Genomic DNA, 23846 nt, shown 5'->3' on the forward strand with positions numbered 1-23846 from the left:
TGATATACTGCATCAAACCACGTAGAGTATAGGTCTCGAATATAATCCATTTTTGTATCATGGGCCTTAGATTAAATTAAAGGTCTTTTTACCAGGAACACGAAAGAGGTGGTGCAAATTTTGTCCAGAGAACCATAAAAAAAACTGGTTTTTGGGGGATTTTTTTTTCACATTTTCTCACACAAATGAGCTCTGATCTTGAATTTTGTCGCGACGACCTATGAACTCAAAGCAAGAAAGTTTCAGACAACACTTAATTGAGGACCGGTTTCAGCGTCACCTACGTTAAGCTAGCAAGGCCAATAAATGGATGGGTGACTTAAACATTATATTGGCAGTTATTAGGAAACATTAAAAGGAATAAAGGGAGAACGGCCTCTTTTTCACACACATATAGCAGGCAGGCTTCGTCTCTCCGTCTCCTTCCCCTTTTAGTTCTTTTTCTGCTGTTTCCTCTTTACCATCTATCCTATCTCCTTGTTTGCTTCATGTCTCACATTCTTCCTCTCACGACAGACACACACACGGACCAATGGCTGAAACTTTGGATTTAGGCTCTGGGGACCTCAAAACGTGTTTTGGCACTAAAATCTGACCATCGAAAATTTGACCCGATTACATTACTCTCTTTCCTATAGGATAAGGAAAGTAAAAAAGGGAAGACTACTAAAAAGGGGTAGGTAGCTGAGCTAAAGGTTTACTCATGATGACGCGGGTTTTACCCTTCATTCGGTTACAAGCTACCCGTCTCCTCGCATTAACCTCACCCAGCCTGAGTGGAACCGGGAAAAGTCACCAGCACGCGATTGTCCAGATGGTCACCCATCCGAATACCAACCACGCACTGCGTTGCTTAACTTTAGTGATCCATGGTGAACCTATGCATATGCAATCATGCATTCAACGTGTTTTCGCCGATCGCACCATACATTAAGAACTTAAACAGATAGGTACCTAAGGTTCTCTCTCGCCGCGCCACGCGCCGTGGGAACAAGGCTAAGGCTCGTTCTCGGAACGGCTGGCTTTCTCCTATTCTCCTATTTTTTCTTTCCGAATTTCCTACAATCTACAAGGACATTTTGTGTCGTTCGGAAAGAAAAAAAAAATCGTGTCGTGTGTAGTGGGAGCACTCCCATTTAAATTACATTTCCTACAATCTACAAGGTCATTTTGTGTCGGTCGGAAAGGGAAAAAAAATCGTGTCGTGTGTAGTGGGAACACTCTCATTTAAATTGCATTGCCTACAGGACATTCGGGAAAAAATCGGATGAAACTCACGACTAGTGAGAACGGGCCATTAAATAGACAAGGAAGATTCAGCACCAAGTTTTTTTTTTTTTTTTTTTTTTTCTTTTTTTTTACTCTTTAAAAAAAAATCCCTAATACTTAATACCCAGGTCAACCTCGGATTGAACTCAATCCTGAGACAATCCACGGTGGTAAAACTCGACCTTAGTAATGCTGTGATATCCACTAAAACTATGAAAAAGACTCTGCTTTATCACAAATAATTCCTGTTCATTGTTTTAGCAGCCCCATGTAGACGGCCTTACCTATCTCTTCCAAGTACAATGGATTTCCAGGGAGTGATAATTATTCAAATTAGGTAAGTAGGGTAATCCTGGGCTAAACCAATTTATCCAGCGGACCTTCTAGATAACGTCAAATACCACTGACAAGAACCTTGATCGCTCAGTTCCCAACATTAAGCCCCAGTGATTACATAACCAAATAACCAGTCATTAGCCGAGGAAAGTTAACCTGAACTAATTTAAGTAATTTCCAAGTTCCCAAAACCTCCTCACTCCGCTAACTTGAGTTTTTGAGTCAACTTTGTAATTGTAAATATTTTTTCGTTTTCTGTACGTACAATCGAGTTTTTTCAAATTGCGAGCATTAAAGGTAATTATTGTTCCCGGTTGTGATTGAAGACTTCGGTGAAAGAAGGGTCTGGCCTTACTTAGGCCTCTTTTTAAGTAAAACAGATTTTCCAAGACGAAATTTGGTTAAAAATCACTTCCAAAAAGAATCAAATCGTGTTGATATCTTAATTATTCACAAAGTTATAAGACTTTATAAGAGTTTTTGTGAAATTCCTCGCAATTCTTTTCAATGGCAATTTGGAAGTCAAAAACTTCGAAGCTGTTTTACTCAAAATTCGATTTTCATCTGTAGGTCCGACAAGAACCTTGATCGCTCAGTTCTCAACATTAAGCCCCAGTGATTACATAACCACCTAACCAGTCATTAGCCGAGGAAAGTTAACCTGAACTAATTTGAGTAATTTCCAAGTTCCCAAAACCTTCTCACTCCGCTAACTTGAGTTTTTGAGTCAACTTTGTAATTGTAAATATTTTTTCGTTTTCTGTACAATCGAGTTTTTTTTTTTTTTCAAATTGCGAGCATTAAAGGTAATTATTGTTCCCGGTTATGATTGAAGACTTTGGTGAAAGAAGGGTCTGGTCTTACTTAGGCCTCTTTTTGAGTAAAACAGATTTTCCAAGACGAAATTTGGTTGAAAATCACTTCCAAAAAGAATCAAATCATGTTGATATCTTAATTATTCACAAAGTTATAAGAGTTTTTTGTAAAATTCCTCGCAATTCTTTTCAATGGCAATTTGGAAGTCAAAAACTTCGAAGCTGTTTTACTCAAAATTCGATTTTCATCTGTAGGTCATTCTTTAATGAAACCGTACAATTATTCTAAGGTGGTACACTTTTGATTAACAATATTGTGCCTAATCTCAATCATAATTAGTTTTTAAAAAATGTAGGTAGGTACATTACTTTTTGAAGGATGTAGGTAATGTCTTACCAGGTATAACCTATTATAACTTAGCGGAAATTATAATTTCATCTAGCTTTTATGGTAGGTAGTGGGTACCACCTACCTATGTATACCTTTAGATGTATGTACACGTAATAAGTAGGTAGTTAGTAGTTAGATACTTAACTTAGTACTGTACTTTAGTTAAATTTCTGTTCATTTATTTATTTATAGGTGATAGGTGTCTACCTATTTTTAAACTTTACACCAAACTGATTAAACTAATTTCAGAGTTTAATTTATTTTTAGCCCGTCCTTCCTTTCTTATTACGATAGTAATAAAAAAAAGGTATAAGGGACGGGCTATTGTATTCGCTTCGGTGTCGTCTGTCGGTCGGTCGGTGTCTGTCTGTTCCTATGGAAGGACTTATCCAAACCTGGTCGACCTATATATCAAATTAAAGGTCTTTTTACCAGGAACACGAAATTGGTGGTGGGAATATTTTTCAGAAAACCATAAAGCCAAAAAACAAAAAAACTTGTTTTTGGGGGATTTTTTTCGCATTTTCTCACACAAATGAGCTCTGATCTTGAAATTTGTCGCGACGATCTATGAACTCAAAGCGAGAAAGTTTTAGATAACACTTCAGTCAATTTGTATTTTCCCTCTCTCTCCTTCTCCCTTTCTCTTTTTTCAATGTCCCTCCCTCCCTTTCTACTCTGTCTTTTCTTATCTCTGCCTCTCTCTTCTATAATATTTGCTCTTTTTTTTATTACTTTTTCAATTCTGAATATTCTGTCTCCTGTACGTAGGTATACTGCTTGGTTTTCACTCTCTCTCTCTCTCTCTCTCTCTCTCTCTCTCTCTCTCTTTTGATCTCTCTCTTTCTCTCGCTCTCTCTCTTTCTCTCTCTCTCGACTCTCTTTCTCCCTTTCTCTTTTTTCAATGTCCCTCCCTCCCTTTCTACTCTGTCTTTTCTTATCTCTGCCTCTCTCTTCTACAATATTTGCTCTTTTTTTACTTTTTCAATTCTGAATATTCTGTCTCCTGTAGGTAGGTATACTGCTTGGTTTTCACTCTCTCTCTCTTTCTCTCTCTCTCTCTCTCTCTCGATTTTTCTCTCTTTCTCTTTCTCTCTCTCTCTTTCTCTCGATCTCTCTCTCTCTCTCGATCTCTCTCTCTTTCTTGCCTCCTTTTTTACTTTCCCCCTTTTCTCTCTGTGTTTCCTCTTCCTTCTTCTCTTTCGTTTCCATTTCTCTTCCTCTCATTCCAGTCTTACTTTATCTTTTTTCTATTGCGTATTGCATACTTTTAATAAATACCAGGCGTTCATAGAAAAAAATACATCTTAGGTAGCTGTTGAAGAGTCCAATTTTATTGTCACTTAAATGGCAAGGAACACCTCTAAAGGGATTTAGCTAAAAGCATCCCTTAAGCAGCTTAACCTTACGGGGATTTACCTAAAAATTAACCCCTTCCTCTTGACCCTGAGGCTAAAGCGTGTTAGTGTTTATGCTGAATTTGATACCCAAGTGTCCTAAATAGAGGAAGGGTAGGTCTAATAATAAATTATGTATAATTGGCATTTATGTTATTATGAACATTATATTGGCAGTTATTAGGAAACATTAAAAGGAATAAAGGGAGAACGGGCTCTAGTCTTGATTTTAAATCATTTACATGAAAGTAAAATCAAAAATCAAATCAATAATAATAATAATGAACTGAATATTAAACAAATTAGGTAGGTACACGATCGAATAAACTACAAGCTAAAAAATTCCCGGAGGGACGGGCTCAGCTTGTTCTTCCTCTTTTCCCTCCCTTTTCGTCCCTTTTCTCTCCCTCTTCTTCCCTTTTTCCTCCCTCTTCTTCCACTTTTTTCCTCCCTCTTCTTCGTCCCCTTTTCCTCCCTCTTCGTCTCTTTTTCCTCCCTCTTCGTCCCCTTTTCCTCCCTCTTCGTCCCCTTTTTCTCCCTCTTCGCCTCTTTTTCCTCCCTCCTCTTCCCCTTTTCCTCCCTCGACTTCCCCTTTTCTCTCTTTCTCGTTTGGAAATATTTTTTTAATTATACACTTTTGTTTGGTTTTGATAAGAAAGGGAGCAAATGCAGGGGCGAAAAAAAAAAAAATGCTCGTTTTTCTAATTATTATTATTATATTCAGTTAGAAAAGCAATAAATTTCATACAGAAGAAGTGGTACGAGCTTGAACACTTTGCCGAAACAATAATATCCTGGAGGTAAAAAAAAGGAGCAAAAAAAAGTTGGGAGAAATAGGGTATTTTTACTTTCTATTACTACAGTATAGCACTATAGCGAGCTATACTAATAATGAAAATATTGCAATCGGTCCAAATTTTCAAAATAGGGAAATGGTTGGAAATATCCGTTTTGGGATCCCCTGATGTCAACAAAGTGATTTTTAGCCCATGGTCTGTACGTATGTATGTACCACGAATCAATAATAATAATAAAATGAATATTAAACAAATTAGGTCGGTACATAGGTACTGATTTAACCACGATCGAATAAACTACGAACTAAAAATTCCCGAAGGGACGGGCCCAGCTTGTTTTCTCCGTCCCTCCATTTTTTTCCTCATTCTCTTTCCCCCTTCTTTCCAACCTCGAACTCTCTACGTACACACAGAAAGCTTTTGTTTGCTTACCTTCTTTTCTTCTTCACCATTTTTCCTCACTCGAATATATCTGGGAACTTGGACTTTACGAGGAAATATTCGATCAATGCGTTGAACAGTGAGGTAGTCCTAATATTCCACGACGGGCACAAATCACCTCTTTCCTTTCTCTTTATTTTCCTTTCTTTCATACCTTGATCATTATATGATTTTGCTTTCTCTATCTATAGTCTACACTCCCTCTCCTCTTTTTCATATGAATAATACATTTTTTTTTTCTTCAACTAACATACTTATAAACCCTTTTTTTTAGGCTTTTGTTTGCTTACCTTCATATAAATATCTGGAACTCAATCTTCAAAGGGAAATATTAAATGCCTTGTCTAAAATGTACCCTTCATGAGGTGAGGTGGTTTCACAATATCGGGCTTGGGTGATAGTCCTTGGTAGAAAGATATGGGTTTGAATAGCGTCCAGTATGCCTGTAATGAAGACAATAAATATTTCGTCTGGTAAATAAATAAATTTAATTAAACAATTAGATAAATATAGTAAAAACAATAATATTAATTACAGTCAAGCTACTCTCCCTTCTTTCAAAGTTTCTATCAATATAATTTTATGCATAGGATGTAACAGAGCCTTTGTAAAACAACGAGTCACCGTTTGATTCCCACCCGAGGCTACTAGCTTTTAGCTTTATCCTAAAGTCCTAAACAGATAATTCGGTCCGAAACGGCTGGCTTTCTCCTATCCTGTCCTCCTTCTGTGTTCGATTTCGGGATAAAACCTCCATTGTTACAGTTCCCTCTCTCAAACCTCTCTAAATATTTTTCAACAACTAACAGGGTTTATTTTTGCTGCCTGAGGCGGGCGATTGTGGACTCTTCCTCCGACTTAAAAAGACATTTCCTTGTGTCTTCGGTGCAAACTTTTCCAAATTCTAGGGACACACCAACAATCACGTGACACATCTGCGAGGAAAAAAATAAATAAACCAGAAAATGAAAAGCACAACTCAGAGGGGTAGGGGGAGAGAGAAAAGAAACTTACAGGAAAATTCAAAAGATGTGTCAAGCGTAACATCTTCAATGTTATAAGTGCCGGAAAATCAAATGTTGGTGGGTACGTATAAGTATATTTTTTTCAACGACTGTGGATCGAAGTTCTATTTTATTTCATGTAATAATAATAATTAGTATTAGACTTAATACTAATTTAGAAATTAGAAAGTGATTATGATTAGGAATATTTTATTAGCCCGGGACTGGGCCGGGAGCAAAGGAAAATAAAAGAGCGTAGATGTCTAAATCTAAAATAATGTTATGTAATTCCCAGCACGGGGGAGGGTGGTGGATGCTCCGGATTTTAGGAGTCTGGCCTACTGTAAAGAGGAAAAATGAAGGTCGAGCCCTTCCCCCCCCCCCTTTATACGGCCCTCATGCCCAGGCATAAATTTTACCTACTCATCATAAAACCTAGGAAAACTCTTTCAACAGGCATCTTAGAGAGGAATAATATACAAAAGAGGGAGATTTATCTGGGGAAAAGACCGGAAAAAAGTAACAAGAGTACAGGAAGAAAATTCTCAAGATTAAATTTTATTATTATTATTTTTTTTTTTTTACGCTACGCGTACAAACCTTTAACGTAACTTTGAAATATTATTGACACTTTGGTCAGTCTTTATATTGGAGCAAAAAGACAGGTACGTGAGGTACGTATCTACCTACTTTCCCACTTATGAAGACAACATCTTCTTCATTTAAATGCTTTATCCGAACTGTTGAGCTAATGGGATTAACTCAGGATTGAGTACAATCCCGTATGATCTGGGTATTAGGTACAGCTCGAGCCTTGATAGTATCAATACTGTGATAGCTTAGTCAGCTCCCATGGCATAATGGTCACTGCGCTCGCCTTGCACGCGGGAGGCCCGGGTTCGATTCCCGGCGGGGTCATGAAATTTGTATCATGCAAATGATTCATTCCGTGACTGGCTGTTGTGGGGCTCACTCAGGCTCGTGAGGAAAATGAGTAGCTATGACATATACTCGTAAATGCGCATAGCGACCGGTGCCAGCATGGTAGGTAAACATTGGATATTAGGATTATTGAGATATTGGGAAAATCCTACAATGCTGCAGTGAGCACCAAAGTTGTGACATAATAACACAAAGAAAACTGCATTTATGAGTTCTAAACACACTTAGTATTTTTTGAAAAAAATTCAGTACCCACCTTGAGGTCAAAATTTAGTACCTTTTGGACATTTTTTTTTCCGCGTACCCCCGGACGGTTTCGCTCGTACCCCCGGTTGAGAATCGCTGTTCTACAGTACTCTACAGAATCTTGAACTCTTTACTCTACATACACTCTGCAGTCTACACTACACTGTAGAGCAGCGATTCCCAATCTTTTTTACTTTTAACTTCGTGGCCCCTTTTTTACTTTCCTTATCCTATAGGAAGGAAAGTAATGTAATCGGGTCAAAATTTCGATGGTCAGATTTTAGTGCCACAACACGTTTTGAGGTCCCTAGAGCCTAAATCCAAAGTTTCAGCTCCACAGATTGTAAAAACTCTGCGGTCCCTTTAATATTGTATTGTATATGTGCTCTTCCCGGGGATCTTAAAGTTCTTCAAGGCCCCCTCGGGGGGTCGCGGATCCCAATTTGGGAATCACTGCTAAAGAGTAGTGACTGTACACATATACAGTATCCACTTCTATCTCTGTAACTCCTTAGAAGAAAGTTGAAGTATGCCCTCTTTCCTTATTTTAACACGTTCACTTCTATGAGCAGGATGAATAACCATTTCGGCATTAAATTCTGCTGCTTTACAATAAGGATGTACCTATACCTACCAAGGTTACCAATGGATCACTCATGTTCATCTACGATGAGCTGGGTTGTTACTCAAACTAAAAAAAAAAAAAAAAAAAAAAAAAAATACCCAATGCATTCGAACGCGGATTTTCCGAGGATATGCTTTTTCCTCGAGTGAGTAGAGAGATTAAAGTAATGATACAACAATAGAGAGTTCGCTATGTGAGTATTACTTGAAGTCTTCAAGTAATATTGCTTGAAGAGATTGAAAAGTGACGACATTTCATGCATTTCTATATGTGACCAAAATGATTTGAAATGTGTTGAATGTACATAGTTGTCAATGCAGGTATGTTGAGAAATTAGACATACCTTTAATTAATTTATTTACCATAAATTAAATACAAGCATAAAGGGTTATTAGAATGTAAAATGGTAAAATCAAGTTAGGTATGTATGGTGTAACGGAGAGGAGGAGAAAAAGCACGTTTGTACGATGGTATGCTATGGTAGGAAGGTGAAATAATATGGGACCTTTTGAAAAATGCCCGGGATAAAAAAATGAATCCCTCAGCAGAGAAAATAAATTTGATTAAAATTATCTACAGAATAAAAAGAATTCCGCTTGAAATTTATTTATCGGTAAAGTTTTGGAAATAAAATTTTGTGAAATTTTCACTTAGGAGAATAATAATAATCATTCCTCCGAAAGTTTTGTTTGTTTATCGTAGCTGAGAATATTGTAATGGTTGAATTATTTATTTTCCTTCAGGCAGTCGCTTGGTATTATATTATACCACGTACACAAGTATGTGTGAGGCGACTGGTATTCTAAAATGACTTCTTCCTATCAACATTGCTTAACTCTTCAATATGCCGTTTGTTTATCGTAGCTGAGAATATTGTAATGGTTGAATTATTTATTTTCCTTCAGGCAGTCGCTTGGTATTATTATACCACGTACACAAGTATGTGTGAGGCGACTGGTATTCTAAAATGACTTCTTCCTATCAACATTGCTTAACTCTTCAATATGCTGTACAATCTGAGGATTATTTATTTAACCAGGACATGAGCATGGAAAGTCTTTTCATAGCAAAACCAAGTAGACACTTCAAACATTCTTTTAATATCAAAACAAATTTGATACCTACAGAACATAATATGTGATTATGCATATTGCATATGCGCGAGTATGTGGCGTAATCTTCAAGTTCTGACAGTTCATTATCAAGCAGGTAATTATCTACCTACATCATATTATGTAATTAATGGTCGGTAAGTATATTAGTACCTATTCCATATTTATTATAGGTATAAATTGGTTCAAGTACCATGATATTGATAGGTAGGACTAATACTGTTGAACCAGGACATGAGCATGGAAAGTCTTTTCATAGCAAAACCAAGTAGATACTTCAAACATTCTTTTAATATCAAAACAAATTTGATATACCTACAGAACATAATATGTGATTATGCATATTGCATATGCGCGAGTATGTGGAGTAATCTTCGAGTCCTGACATTATCAAGCAGGTAATTATTTACCTACATCATATTATGTAATTAATTGTCGGTAAGTATATTAGTACCTATTCCATATTTATTATAGGTATAAATTGGTTCAAGTACCATGATATTGATAGGTAGGACTAATACTGAAAGGGTATCACTAATTAATCTTATTAAAACTTGTAACTACTGGCATCTCTTTGTATTTCAGAACATATTTCCATATCATATTATTTCATACTTGCTATCGCTAAGTTACTTATTTCAATATCAATTCGATTGGAATAAGTAGGAAGTACTACAAGAAATCCCGTTTTCAATTTGAGATCATAAGTTTTGACGTTCTTGAAAGATGCCTTGCAGCCTGTATTTACTTACAATGGGAATCTTTTTCAAAGAAATCCAGAATAAGTAGGAAGTACTACAAGAAATCCCGTTCTCAATTTGAGATCATAAGTTTTGACGTTCTTGAAAGATGCCTTGCAGCCTGTATTTACTTACAATGGGAATCTTTTTCAAAGAAATCCTTTATTTTTTGCTTCTTACAACTATCTGTCAGAAAGTTGTAAGCTCTTGAGCTCTTTTATAATATTTATTTACTTAGTTGTTCTTTTCCTTTCTCTTTTCTCTTAAAGTTTTCACACACATATAGCAGGCAGGCTTCGTCTCTCCGTCTCTTTCCCCTTTTAGTTCTTTTTCTGCTGTTTCCTCTTTACCATCTATCCTATCTCCTTGTTTGCTTCATGTCTCACATTCTTCCTCTCACAAACCAAGCTAACTAGACTGGTCGATTCAACTCTATTAAGTGTATTGTGCGTGTGAGGACATTCTTATAAATGAAAAACCATTAATTCCTTAATGTGTGGTTCTCCTATAGTGCATTTAGATAAGGAGGTATTCATATATGTATTTATTTAAATAGAGCTTCCTATCTTTGAAACCTTATATTCACTTGACATGAAGGTTGAGAAGGTTCCCTATCGCCTAAACCTACATGTGCCATTCATATTCACCCTTACCGTCAATGCGACACGAAACTTTTGGTTAAGATCGGTGCAACGGTTGGCGGAATTTTACCGCTTTTTGCGGTTTTCGGTGTAATTCAATAATATCTCGGGAACTGTACGAGCTAGAGACTTGAAATTTGGTATGTAGTTCAAAAATGTGATAATAAGGACCCAAAAAACTTTGATTGAGATAGGTGCTGCGGTTGGTGGTATTTTGACCGCTTTTTGGCGGTTGTCGACCGTTTTTCGGCGGTTTTCAGATATATATCGACTAAGCGGTTAGCAATCATGTCGTGTGAGGGCATTCTTATAAATGAAAAACCAAACCATTAATTCCTTAATGTGTGGTTCTCCTATGGTGAATTTAGATAAGGAGGTATTCATATATGTATTTATTTAAATAGAGCTTCCTATCTCTGAAACCTTATATTCACTTGACATGAAGGTTGAGAAGGTTCCCTATCGCCTAAACCTACATGTGCCATTCATATTCACCCTTACCGTCAAAAGGAATGCTAATTTTTTCTTGCTTCCTCTATAAGTAGGCGTTCACAACGGAGACCAGTTTGTCAGCTTAACCCCACACACAAAAAGCCCAATGTGAGGCTTAGGTGTAGGGGCTAGACAGCCCTAAAGGATGGGTTAAGCTTCTACAACGGAGACCGTCTACCCTCGCCTAGTACCGACCCAAGAGAAAATAAACACACCGTGCTAATGAATAGAAACGTCCTCAACGGAGCCTTGACCATAGTACTGACCCCCACAGGAAATCAAGAAATTGAGTTGAGTGTTTTTTCTGCGATGGTCTTGGTTTCAGCGAGGGTCCATGCTCTATCTATATGGTCGCCACGCACTAAGAGTCAAGTGTTTATTGTCCATTTCTCAGACACCTTTTTCCAAGAGGTTTGAGAGAGGGAACTGTTAACTAGTGTCCCGAAATAGAAAGAAGAAAGAAGACAGGATTAGCCAGCCTAGTTAGCTTGGTTGGTAGTGCGTCTGCCTTGTAAGCGCTAGGCCGCGGGTTCGATTCCCGCCCGGGGCGGGATTTTACCTGCTGGGTAATGTTCGTTCTCGGAACGGCCTGGCTTTTCTCCTATCCTGGTCTTCTTCTCTTCTTTCGATTTCGGGACGGATAAGACCCATAGCAGTTACAGTTCCCTCTGTCAAACTCTAAAAAAAAAAAAAGAAAAAAAAAAGAAGAAGGACAGGATTAGTAGGAAAGCCAGGCGTTCTGAGAACGAACCTGTTTAGGATAAACCTCGTCTTGAAGTGGGAATTTAAGAGCCCACCTAACGCTTACAAGAAGCGGGGTAACCAAGGCTAGCTAGGCTTTTGGGACCTTCAACTCAAACAGAGCTGGACCAAGAGTATGAATCATTTTGCTCTTCTATACTGTTGAAGTTGGTTCGCTTCCGTTACGCACTCGATGCTCTTATGCGCCATGCTCTCCGCCCCAATTTGTTTTAGCCTTAGAGCAGTGCTTCTCAAACTGTGTGCCCGCGGAAACTCTAGTGTTGCCATGAGATTTGGGATGCTTTTTCTTAGCTATTAAAGGTCAACAAAACTGATGACATCGTTCGCTCGGCCCATAGCGTAGTGGTCACATTGCGCTCGCCTTGTATAAGTTTGTTCCGGGTAAGATTCCATGACGGATTACAGACCGTCGTATCATGCAATTTCTTCTTCACAAACGTGTCATAGGCTGATCGGGGCGGTCAAGTAGAACAGCGCCTTCCTGAGGCTCAATGCCTACTAGGTATTGTACTGTCTGCACACGGCGAACTGTCTGACAAACAATGCTGGGTCCGTCCCTCGCGGGAATTTTTTAGCCGTAGTTTTTCGATCGTGGTTGAAGATAATACCTATGTAGTAGTGTACCTACCTAATTTGTTTAATATTCAGTTTATTACTCATTCTTGATCTTGATTTTTTTATTTTACTTTCATGTAATGATTTAAAATCAAGACTGGAGCCCGTTCTCCCTTTATTCCCAATATAATGTCACCCATCCATTTATTGGCCTTTCTCGGCGTAGCTTAACATAGGTAACGCTAAAACCGGTCTTAAATGATCGGCTGAAGTGTTATCTAAAACTTTCTCGCTTTGAGTTCATAGGTCGTCGCGACAAATTTCGAGATCAGAGCTCATTTGTGTGAGAAAATGTGAAAAAAATCCCCCAAAAACTTTTTTTTTTGGTTTTTTGGCTTTATGGTTTTCTGGACAAAATTTGCACCATCATTTTCGTGTTCCTGGTAAAAAGACCTTTAATTTGATATACAGGTCGACTAGGTTTGGATAAGTCCTTCTATGGGGACAGACCGACAGACAGACGACACCGAGGCGAATACAATAGTCCGTCCCTTATACCTTTTTATTACTATTGTAATAATAAAGGAAGGACGGACTAAAAAGGGGGATTCCTCTAAAAATTATTTTATGAAGGGGAGTAGCCTCCGTGGCCTAGGGAGTATCACACTAAGCTTGCACACATTACGTCTCGGTTCGTTATCCAGAGGGGTCGAAGTTTTTGTGGATCTATGCTTGGAGTTCAGGATGTTAGCCTCGTGAGGACATCAATTGAGTAGCTACTTTAATCGATTAGCGAACAGTAGCGTTACCAGTGTGAAAAGATTTTTGAAAGATGGAAATCGTTTGCAAAATGAGGCACTTATGCTGGGATATTGGAATTAAAGGGATATTGGGATGAAACGAGGATTTCCCTAATACTGCCAGTCTAGTTAGCTTAGTTGGTAGCGCAACTGCCTTGTAAGCGCTAGGCCGCGGGTTCGATTCCCGCCCGGGGCGGATTTTATCCTGATGGGATAATGTTCGTTCTCGGAACGGCTAAAAAACACCCTGTATGTAATTAATTTTTGCAACATAAGTAGGTACCTACCTATTCATACAATATTTTTAAATGTTTTGAGGTACCTACCTAACACTGTTAATTAGGTTTAATGTTTAATCAGATATGTTTTCATTGGTTGTTTTGTTTTTAATCACGGCACACTCCGGTCATGGATTTTGAGTTTGGTGAACTTTGTGATAAGCACTGCCCTTTTGGTTTTGGAATTGTGAGTTAGCATATCAATCTTTTGAATAGCTTTTTTAAAATCTTTTTTTTTACGTTTGATAATAATTATTCTAAATCTTTTGGACAGCTTTTGTAATGTGAATATTTTTATCTTTTAGACATCTTCTCAAGTTCGTTAATTTTGAAACAAGAGTTTTGGGTTTGGGTCCAGATTTTTGTTCATTCTCTAACCCCAATTACCTTTAATAATGACTTGGTCCGTTTTGTAGGTGAAAATTCAAAATTGTGTTGCTAATGCTGAAACAATAACCAACATTCTTGCATATCTACTTCTTTGCTTCATTCAGTTGATCTTATCTGCATGAATGTAACGCTTTTTCCAACTGCAAAAGGAAGCTAACGACCTTACTATCATAAGTGTTAAAGTGCCTCATCGAAAAAAAAGAAGTTACTAACACGAAAATTTAAATAACCCAACCAACAAAGAGACTTTTAAAAAAAAAAACTACCAAAATGTTTCAACGCCTTCGCTTCTATTAATCTCTTCAGAGTTCGCAAACCAACCGTTTATACCTCCTGCATAAAACAACTAAAGATTGCTTATCAGGGTGGTGATTTTCAACCTAACTTTTTTACCCGCTTTCCCGCTTGAAACACACAAATCGGTACCCATGCTTCCAATGCTGAGCAGTCGAATGTGAACTGCTTAGTTCACTTTAACGGGGGACTTGGGGAGTATATGAAGAGCCCCACACAAAACCCAGGGCCACATGAAACATTATCTAATCCTCCAACGTTTAATAAACTAGCTATTGTGTACCTTCCAGACAATCGTAATGTCATTTTTCTACCCCGAGCTTTCCCGAGCGTCCTACAATACATCACCACGCGTGATACATGTGCCTTTGTCTACGACATCATTTTTCAAATTAGGTCTTCTTTAAATCCCATGCCCCATTTTCACCAGGACTAAAAAGATTTACGAAAAGTGAATTTTAAAATGGAATGAAAATTCACTAAAGTTGCTCAGGCTCGTTGCCTCTGTGAAACAAAACCTTTGATATTTCGAGTGTAAAAAAGAGAGGCAAAATTCAATAATATCGACAATTATTTTTCTCTAAAAATACTTATACCCAGCGAAAAATATCCAACTACGTAAATTTATTTTCCTATATTTTATTCTCTATTCAATTATAAAAAGCTCAAAAATATTTAATAAAATGGGGTTACCTGTGTATTTGCTGGGTAAAAATAATGAAAAATTATGAACAAACTCTAGGTACATTTTACACTTTTTTCATGTATAAAAATTTAAAAAGATAATTTTTCAGAAAAAAAAAAGAAAAAAAAATTGCCGATCGAAAAAATTAAGTAAATAATAACAAAAAAAATGTATCCCCGATAGATAGAAAGCGTCAACTTGTTTGAAAAAGAGACTTTTTTGTACTTAGCCCGGGGAGACTGAACTGCGCAGATCCGTAAAAGAAAACGAAGATAGAAAAAAAGGTTCGAAAAAACTGTCACAGCGGGCCACGACGCTCTGCGAGCGTATTTTAACACGACGTAAAAAAGGGAAGAATTTGAACATTTTCACTCCTCCCCATAGCTTCAACCTCCTCGTTTGTATACTTCAGCTTCCTACCTAAACTTTTGTGTGGTACTACTGACCTTAGATTGTCTGGGGTCTGTAATACTCTGAAGCCCAGGGCTGGCATGCATATCCTAGGGAATCCATAACTTGGAGGTGGGGAATCTATATGTTACAGGGGTGACATATTCCTCTAACAAAATAATGCTAGCATGTTTTAGGTAGGTTACCTACAGGTTAACAAATTTTCAAATCTTTTACTTTGCTAATACATTAAAATGTCTTGCAGTGAAAATAAACACCTACATAATTAATCTTGGAGTATTATTAAATTAAATAAAATACCAATGTTAATAAATGAAAAATAGTTCTCCGCGCTCTCTAACAATGATTCGTAACCTAAAAAGAAGAAAAAATCCATCTTCTTAACTTTGAAAAATGATACAAATAATAATAATAACGAAACCGCGTGCTATGGGCCGGTGCGGTGGTGGCATCATCATCCCAAATGTCCCGGGAAAATGCCAGCCCTGTCCCCAGTTTTTGTATTTTACATTGCAACCTTCGGCAACAGATGGGTGATTTGAAAGTACTCGCAACCTGTGCTATGCTTGTGCTCCTTTTTTTCATTTTATTATATCTGGCTCTCTTCTTTCTGCTCAAATATTTTGCAGTAATGTTCAAAAATTAGCATTTTTTCTTTCTTTATTCTCTTTTTTTTCTCCTTCAAATATCATTTAGGTGAATTGTTGTGGGGTTAGGAATTCAAGTTTTATTGCTGGTGACTTGGTAACTATAACGTCATGAGAATAAAGAACATTAAGGGTATGGGATGACCTAGAATGACCAAATAATGATTTTTCAATTCAGATTTGATAAAAGTTTCATCTTTAAGGAATAGGGTAGGGACTTAAAATAAATGGAGATTTTGACTGACCTATAACAAACTTAAGCTCCTTAGGGTTGCTTTTTCTCTAGGAACCTTGGAAGGAAAAATCAAAACTCGTCGTCAAGAGTTTATGCTAAAGTCATATGTTTTTCAAACCTACCAAGATTTAGGAGCATGGTTTGTTCGATAAGTGCCCGTACCATGATTATAATATTGTACGAATGCGAAAATAAATAACATAATAATACTAATGATGATGATTTTAATAATACAAATAATAATAATGATAATAACCAATTTCGTTATAAAAGTAGCCTGAGTACATGCACGCGTGAACTTTTTTCGCTTTCATTTATTCCCCGAACTCGCTGCAATTCATTGAATTCATAAAAAGTGTTTTTATGTGTAAACCTTGTAAAAAAAAAAGCTTCCCCCTCTAAGACGTACCTATCATGTACAAGTACCATATTTATAAAAGACTCTTATGGTTATGAAAAGAAATCCACGTGGGAAAACAAGTTCAAATTTCTTTCGAAAGGTATTTTTCTCGCTTCAAAGCTCTTGTTTTTTTTTTTTTTTTTTTTTTTTTTTTTTTTTCCTCGTCCTTTTCTCGATCGTTTCTTTCGACTTTTCTCTCCCATTTTCTACCGTCTCTCATTTTTCCACATCCTTCGTCTTCTCTCGCCATTCTGCAATGTCTCTCGTGTGTGAAATAATGAAATTAGATCGTTTTCATTTCCTCCGTAGTACTACATGGATGGGTCACAATGCTAAGGGAAAAGTGTCACATCTCAATATCTTTGAAACCCCATTTTCCCAGGGTCGACATTTGTGCCCGGGTCGACTGACAAAACCGCATCAAAATAGCTTTGTTCTTTCACTACTATTGTGTTGTTTTTCCGCTTTGGAAGTTTAGCGACGCATGCGTATTGCAGATTGAAGAGTGAATCACTTCGTTCAAGTGCAGCAGACCAGTTGTTCTGAAGGTGAATATTTTGTTTTGTGTCGGTTTACATTAATGAAATTCCAAAAAACATTTGAAAATTTTCAGAAGTTGGAAGTAAATAATAAAGGGAAAAATGTCACAACTCAATATCTTCGAAACCCCATTTTCCCAGCGTCGGCATTTGTGCCCGGGTCGACTGACAAAACCGCATCAAAATAGCTTTGTTTTTTCACTACTATTGTGTTGTTTTTCCGCTTTGGAAGTTTAGCGACGCATGCGTATTGAAGAGTGAATCACTTCGTTCAAGTGCAGCAGATCAGTTGTTTTGAAGGTGGCTATTTTGTTTTGTGTCGGTTTTCTTTAATGAAACTCCAAAAAACATTTGAAAATTTTCAAAAGTTGGAAATAAAAAAAAGTTCGATTGAGGGAACTGTAACTGCTAGGGTTTTATCGTCCCAAAATTGAAGAGAGAAGGAAGACAGGATAGGAGAAAGCCAGCCGTTCTGAGAACGAACGGGATAAAATCCGGCCCGGTCTTGTCGCCTGAATAATCAAGTTTTTTTTTCGACTTGCGTCACTTTCCCACTAGCACTGCGATCTATGCACCCAGGGTGGAATATTTAATATCCTCTGTCTTTCCTTGGGAGGAAAAGGGAAAAGTTGGCAGAAATTGACTAACAAAACGAAGAGAGGTCTACTCTACTTACTTACTCTCGAGAATTTGCAATTTATGAACATCCATAATAGCCTCTTGTGAAACCGACTGACTGGCTCACTCACTCATACTAATTTGAACCCACTTCTAGATATGCTTGAAACATGCCGTTTTCACAGCGATGCGAGTGGTGAAAATACACATTACACATACACATGATAGGTTATGATGAATTGAAGTGTGTCAAGCGTTCGCACGCTTGACAGTGCCAATAGATATTTAGTATTTGCTAATTACTATCAAGCGCGTGTGTTCGTAATCCCCGGCCAAAAGATTGAAATAGAGAAAAGACAACCCGGTGTAAGAGGACAGGAGTAAAATAGAAATAAAATAAATGCCGTTTCTTTGTGTTATTATACAGATTTTTACCCCGCCGGGAATCGAACCCGGGTCTCCCGCGTCCAAGGCAGTGACCACTACGCCATGGGAACGTGTGTTCATAATCGCTGGCCAAAATATTGAAAAAAAGCAACTACAGCTCAGGTGTAGCAGGACAGGAGTGAAAAAATAGTAAAAATTGTGTTTTGACTTATCCACTATTTTTCCGAAGAGGGGGGTCTCCAATAGGGATGGATGGAGGGGGGGGCTCCAGGGTTTTCACGTACGGGAAGGGCTGAGGTTGGCGACCAGAAAGAGTTGGGGCAAGGAAGGGGAACATTGAATAATGAGGCCAACTTTCGAGAGTAATATTATTCTCTTACTCGGAACACAACGGAATCACGTGACTTGAATTTTGAAGCGTCGTCACCTCTCCTATCCTTCACCCCAAAGTCCGCCAAGGTAGGGGGGGATGCGATTTTGTCCAGAGAACCATAACGCAAAAAAAAGGAATAAAGGGGGAACGGGCTCTAGTCTTGATTTTAAATCATTACATGATAGTAAAATCAAAAAATCAAATCAAGAATAATAATAAACTGAATATTAAACAAATTAGGTAGGTAGCTAGGTACTGATTTTCTCTAACCACGATCGAATAAACTAGGGGCTAAAAAATTCTCGGAGGGACGGGTCCAGCTTGTTTTAACCTTATAATACCACCATTAGTCTCTACTACCTTCTAAGAAGTAGCTACTCAATTAATTGTCCTTCCTAGGCTGAGTGTACCCCGAAATAGAAGCGCACAGTTGGAAAAACTAATGATAGGAAATTATAATAATTCCCTCCTATTTTCTATGCGTTGAAAATACATGAATGCAGGAAATCTAGAAAGCCCCATTGCTAATGTAAAATCAATAAAATTAAGTAATATTGTTATTTCATTCCTGGTAACCGTTACATAATATTCGATTGTAATCGATTTTTTTATATTTATAGGAATTATAGGTACCTAAATCAGAACCGTATTAATATAATGTAACAGTCAAATCAGAACCGTATTAAAATAATGTAATAGTCAAATCAGAACCGTATTAAAATGTAACAGTCAAATCAGAACCGTATTAAAATGTAACAGTCAAATCAGAACCGTATTAAAATGTAACAGTCAAATCAGAACCATATTAAAATAATGTAACAGTCAAATCAGAACCGTATTGAAATAATGTAACAGATTTCGTTATTTTTTATATTTATAGGAATGTAACAGTCAAATCAGAACCGTATTGAAATAATGTAACAGATTTCGTTATTTTTTTATATTTATAGGAATTATAGATATCTATGTATAATTCCATATCTATACCGATTTTAAATAAAATGGAATATTGAACTTTTTTCTCCTCTTGTAATGCTACAATAATGCTCGCACCATTATCACGTTGTTCTACTAACTATTATAAACGTATGTACCTACCTAGTTGAACTACTGTCTTTACATACTACAAACTTAGAACTAAGAATTTTTTTCGAATACTACGTTTTTCCAGAATTCATAGCATCAGCGGGGATGGTCATTAATGATTTTCGACTTTGTGCTGGGAATATGACCAAAGCTTAACTTGATTTTTTTTTTTTTTTTTTTTTTTTTTAGTGCAATTGGGATGCGATGCTTTCTATCCTCCTGTCTACATTAAGTGTTCAAAATGTAATTTGTTACGGAGTTGACACACGTGTCGCAATCTATTCTAATAGCCGCTTTATTGCAGGAATACTCAACCCGTGAGCGATGGACTTTTTTTTTCCTTTTTTTAAGAGGTTTGATAGAGGGAACTGTAACTGCTAAGGTCTTATCGTTCTGAAATCGAAGAAAGAAGGAAGACAGGATAGGAAAAAGCCAACCGTTCCGAGAACGAACATCAGGATGAAATCCGCCACGGGCGGGACGTGAAAAATATCTCTTTCTCCCTTCGTCTCTCTCTCTCTCTCTCTCTCTCTCTCTCTCTCTCTCTCTCTCTTTCTTTCTTTCTCTCCCCCCTCTCTCTTGTACGTTTTTTTAAGAATCGATTACGGTGACCAGAGTAGATTGATCCCGAAAAAATCGATAAAAAAAAAACTCAAGACGATTTTCTTTGAATTAGAACCCACTTAGAGAAACGGGGTTCCGTAACAAGTAAGTAAAGGGTTTCGAGGTTTAGTTAATTAATGGTTACGATCTACTCGCACTAATGGAGTTCTAGGTTTTAACTTGCTGTTTTTTAATATAGTTTTTCTATTTTTCCGTCCAATTTTGATAAAATTTGAAAGAAAAAAAAGTTCATCACAGAAGAAATTCGCCCATTAGAGTTTAGAGCCTTTCAAACGAAACCTCGTAACTGATTTTATCATAAAATATGGCATTCAACTTAAATAGCCCATTTCAGGGCTCCACCCTAAAAAGCCTACTCAGAGCTTCAACACTCAAAATAGTCCTTCTCAGGACTTCATTGCCTATATTATGAAAAAAAAAATAAATAAATAAACTTTAAAGCTTACTATAAATAAAATAAATTATTATTTTATTCTTGATTATAATTTTTTCTTCAGTTCAAGTACCTATGCCCTTCCGTTTGAAAAGAAAGACTCAGTAAATAGTTTTACATATAAAATAGATAGGCATCCAGAGTAATATAATGGCTCGTGACACTAAATGCAACACGTGTTAGCTGACAGGCCTACGGCGTTAATACAATAAAGCTTTTAATTAAATAAATGTCTACCTAGGGGAGTTGTGTTACCTATGCATTTCATCATTAAAATCCCCCCAAAAATAGAATAGAATATACCTTGTTAATCCTGCCTGTGCGGCCTCTTCGTGGTGAAAAAATTTCTTCACCAAGTGAGTAGCCCATAAAGATGTGACATCATGATTGAATGAGCCCTGATTGTGTGATTTTCCACACTACCTCCTTTTGTAGAATCTAAACATTGTACTCTTTCAAAGTGTGCTAACAATTGTAGATTTTTCCTCAAAAAAAGATACAAAGAATGAGGAAAATATGAAAAAGATAATTTTCTACGTGAGATTTTTCCTCTTTATACAATGAGAAAAAATCTCGGGAGCCAAAATTTCAGTGGTGTTCATAATAATTTCAGTTTAAAATGATAATAATTGTTGTATAATAATTATAAAATATATGTTCAAGCAAGGTAGAAGGATAAAATAATAAACAATCTCGGCGGAATGACTAAAGTTGAAAAGAGGAAAAGAAAAGAAGGAGGATAAACATTTCGGGAATTTCATAGCACAGTTTGACAAGTTGAAATAATAAACATAAAAAAAGGAAGCAAAATACGCGAGCAAAGAAGAAGAAAGAGAACGAAGCAAACAGAAAAAGGAGAAAAGGGTAGAGAGGGATATAATAAGAGCCCAAAATTTTGATAGGGAGAAATTGAAAAAGTGGAGGGGAGGTAGAGGAAACGAAATTTTTGGGGAGAAAAAGGGGGAGTAGAACTTTTAGGATGGGTGAGACGATAAGGAATATAGAAAAAGAGGAGAGAAAAGTGGAAAAGACCTGGAGAGGAGAAAAGAGTTGTAAAGCACACAACTGATATTGTAGCATTTTCAAATAGCAAAAATGTCCTTGAACCCTGCTGCCCTACCTGCATTCCCGGAGGAAAATTCCCTCTCCTCACGTCCCATACCTCTTATACCCCACACCCAAAATGTCTCCTCCCTTTCAATTTCCCTTCTCCTCTTCTTCCCCCGTAAAAAAACTCACCCCCCCTTTTTCAGCATTTCGCACAGAATAAAACGGATAATGTTGAGAGATGTGGTGCCTGTGAAGTGGTATATGGAGGGTAGGAGGGTTTCTCCTCTTCTTCCCCCGTAAAAAAACTCACCCCCCTTTTTCAGCATTTCGCACAGAATAAAACGGATAATGTTGAGAGATGTGGTGCCTGTGAAGTGGTATATGGAGGGTAGGAGGGCAAAGAAAAAAAATATAAAATCATTGATGGTTCAGCGATGAAATGTTACATACGGGCATTATTAAAAACTTGAACTTTTTCATGATAATGCATATCTCCTGTGCAAAAAAGCTTTCAAATTCCAAAGTACAATACCCATGTAAGGATAATCCAAAATAGATTAAAAAAGTAAAGATTAGTGGAACACAAAAAAAAAGGAGAACGGGGGGCTTTACTTTTCCTAGCAAACACGAGCGTACGATATTCAGGGTTGTCGAGTTTGTGTGGGGATTTCGTTCAGTAAAAACTGGTAGGACGTACAAATTTTGAAGAAAAAAAAAATCAAATTTCGACCCTCTTTAGTCCGTACTTCCTTTATTATTACGATAATAATAATAAAAAAAAGGGTATAGTGGACAGACTATTGTCTGTCTGTCTGTCTGTTCCCATAGAAGGACTTATTTAGCTCGTAACACGTTCGTTGTATATGGGTGCATATTCCTTTACATTCAGCAGTTTTATTCCTATAGGTAGGTAATAGATACTGAATGCATAAAATAGATTATGTACAAGGACGAAAGAAAATTTCAAGGGGAGAGAAAAAGTTTGCTGTAGGCATAGGTAGGTAATAGATACTGAATGCATAAAATAGATTATGTACAAGGACGAAAGAAAATTTCAAGGGGAGAGAAAAAGTTTGCTGTAAAAGTAATATGTCGATATTGAAATTTTCCGTTTTCTGAACTTTGGCGGAAAATCCTTGGACTTTTTTCTTTTTGCTTTATAATATATATCTAGTTTACGAAGGATTTTCAGAATCTCCATACAATTACATTTGAAATTACCAAAGTACTGTTGTATAAAGAGATACCGGGGATTTTCAGTCCTATATTGACATTGTCGACGGTAGCTAGAATTGAGAATAATGTGGATTTGTCAGAATAACTTATAAGTACCTAATAGGATAACGTGATTTTAATTTTCCTCGGCCCACAGTTCATTGAATTTGATAAGTTACTTAGTTACCTATGGTACGTACTACATAGTCGTAGGATTAATGGAACCTGGAGGTTGTGGTGGACTGATAACTGACAATATATATGTTCTTTCTGTTCTCAGGTTTCGAATCTCTAAGGCGCCTAGGAAGGAGGAAATCACGGGAAGAAGAATGGGGAATTACATATTATCTACTCTCAGCCCTATACCTATCTGCAGTATCCGCATACCTATTCAACCATAGGTACGCATGTTGGTCATTTCGGTAACACCTACTTTTCTAGTACCCAAAAGGTGAGGCCGTTTTAAAAAACAGAGGTCCGTACGGTTGACCTACTTTTAGATTAAAACGAGTATGCACTCGCAGACAAGCATGCATATCTCCCACCTAAAAAGCCCACTTTTAACCCCATTATAGTAATGAAAAGGCCTACCTTGAAAACAATGCACCAGGAAGGATTAAAAATAAATACCTACACAATGATAGACGAGTGGGAGAAGAGAAAATGGAGTCAAAAGCGTGGGAGGAAGGAAGAGGAGAAGAGTTTTACTATGTTCGTACGTTACGCTGTCTGTACGCCTACACAATTTGTGTATTTCCCCTTTTTCTCTTCCTCTCTCTCCTTATTCGTCTTTCCCTCCGTCGCTCTATCGTTCCT

At 37.1% G+C, this 23846-nt stretch overlaps 1 protein-coding gene and 1 long non-coding RNA gene across 3 annotated transcripts in view; one reads left to right on the forward strand and one right to left on the reverse strand.

The window, feature by feature from the left end:
• The window catches only part of LOC103524259 (atrial natriuretic peptide-converting enzyme), a 42117-nt gene extending 27044 nt beyond the window's left edge, over window positions 1–15073 (reverse strand). For both annotated transcript variants that reach the window (XM_026833363.1, XM_026833365.1), the window contains exon 1: window positions 15021–15073. The gene's annotated coding sequence lies outside the window, so the exon portion shown is untranslated. The remainder of the gene's footprint in view (window positions 1–15020) is intronic.
• Window positions 1–23432, forward strand: part of LOC113473895 — a 51855-nt gene extending 28423 nt beyond the window's left edge. Inside the window, exon 5 of the long non-coding RNA XR_003395694.1 lies at window positions 23311–23432. This is a non-coding gene — a long non-coding RNA (uncharacterized LOC113473895). The remainder of the gene's footprint in view (window positions 1–23310) is intronic.
• The last annotated feature ends 414 nt before the right edge of the window (window positions 23433–23846 follow it).

Source organism: Diaphorina citri, unplaced genomic scaffold (genome assembly GCF_000475195.1).
Source record: "Diaphorina citri unplaced genomic scaffold, Diaci psyllid genome assembly version 1.1 scaffold89, whole genome shotgun sequence".
NCBI classification, from domain to species: domain Eukaryota; kingdom Metazoa; phylum Arthropoda; class Insecta; order Hemiptera; family Psyllidae; genus Diaphorina; species Diaphorina citri.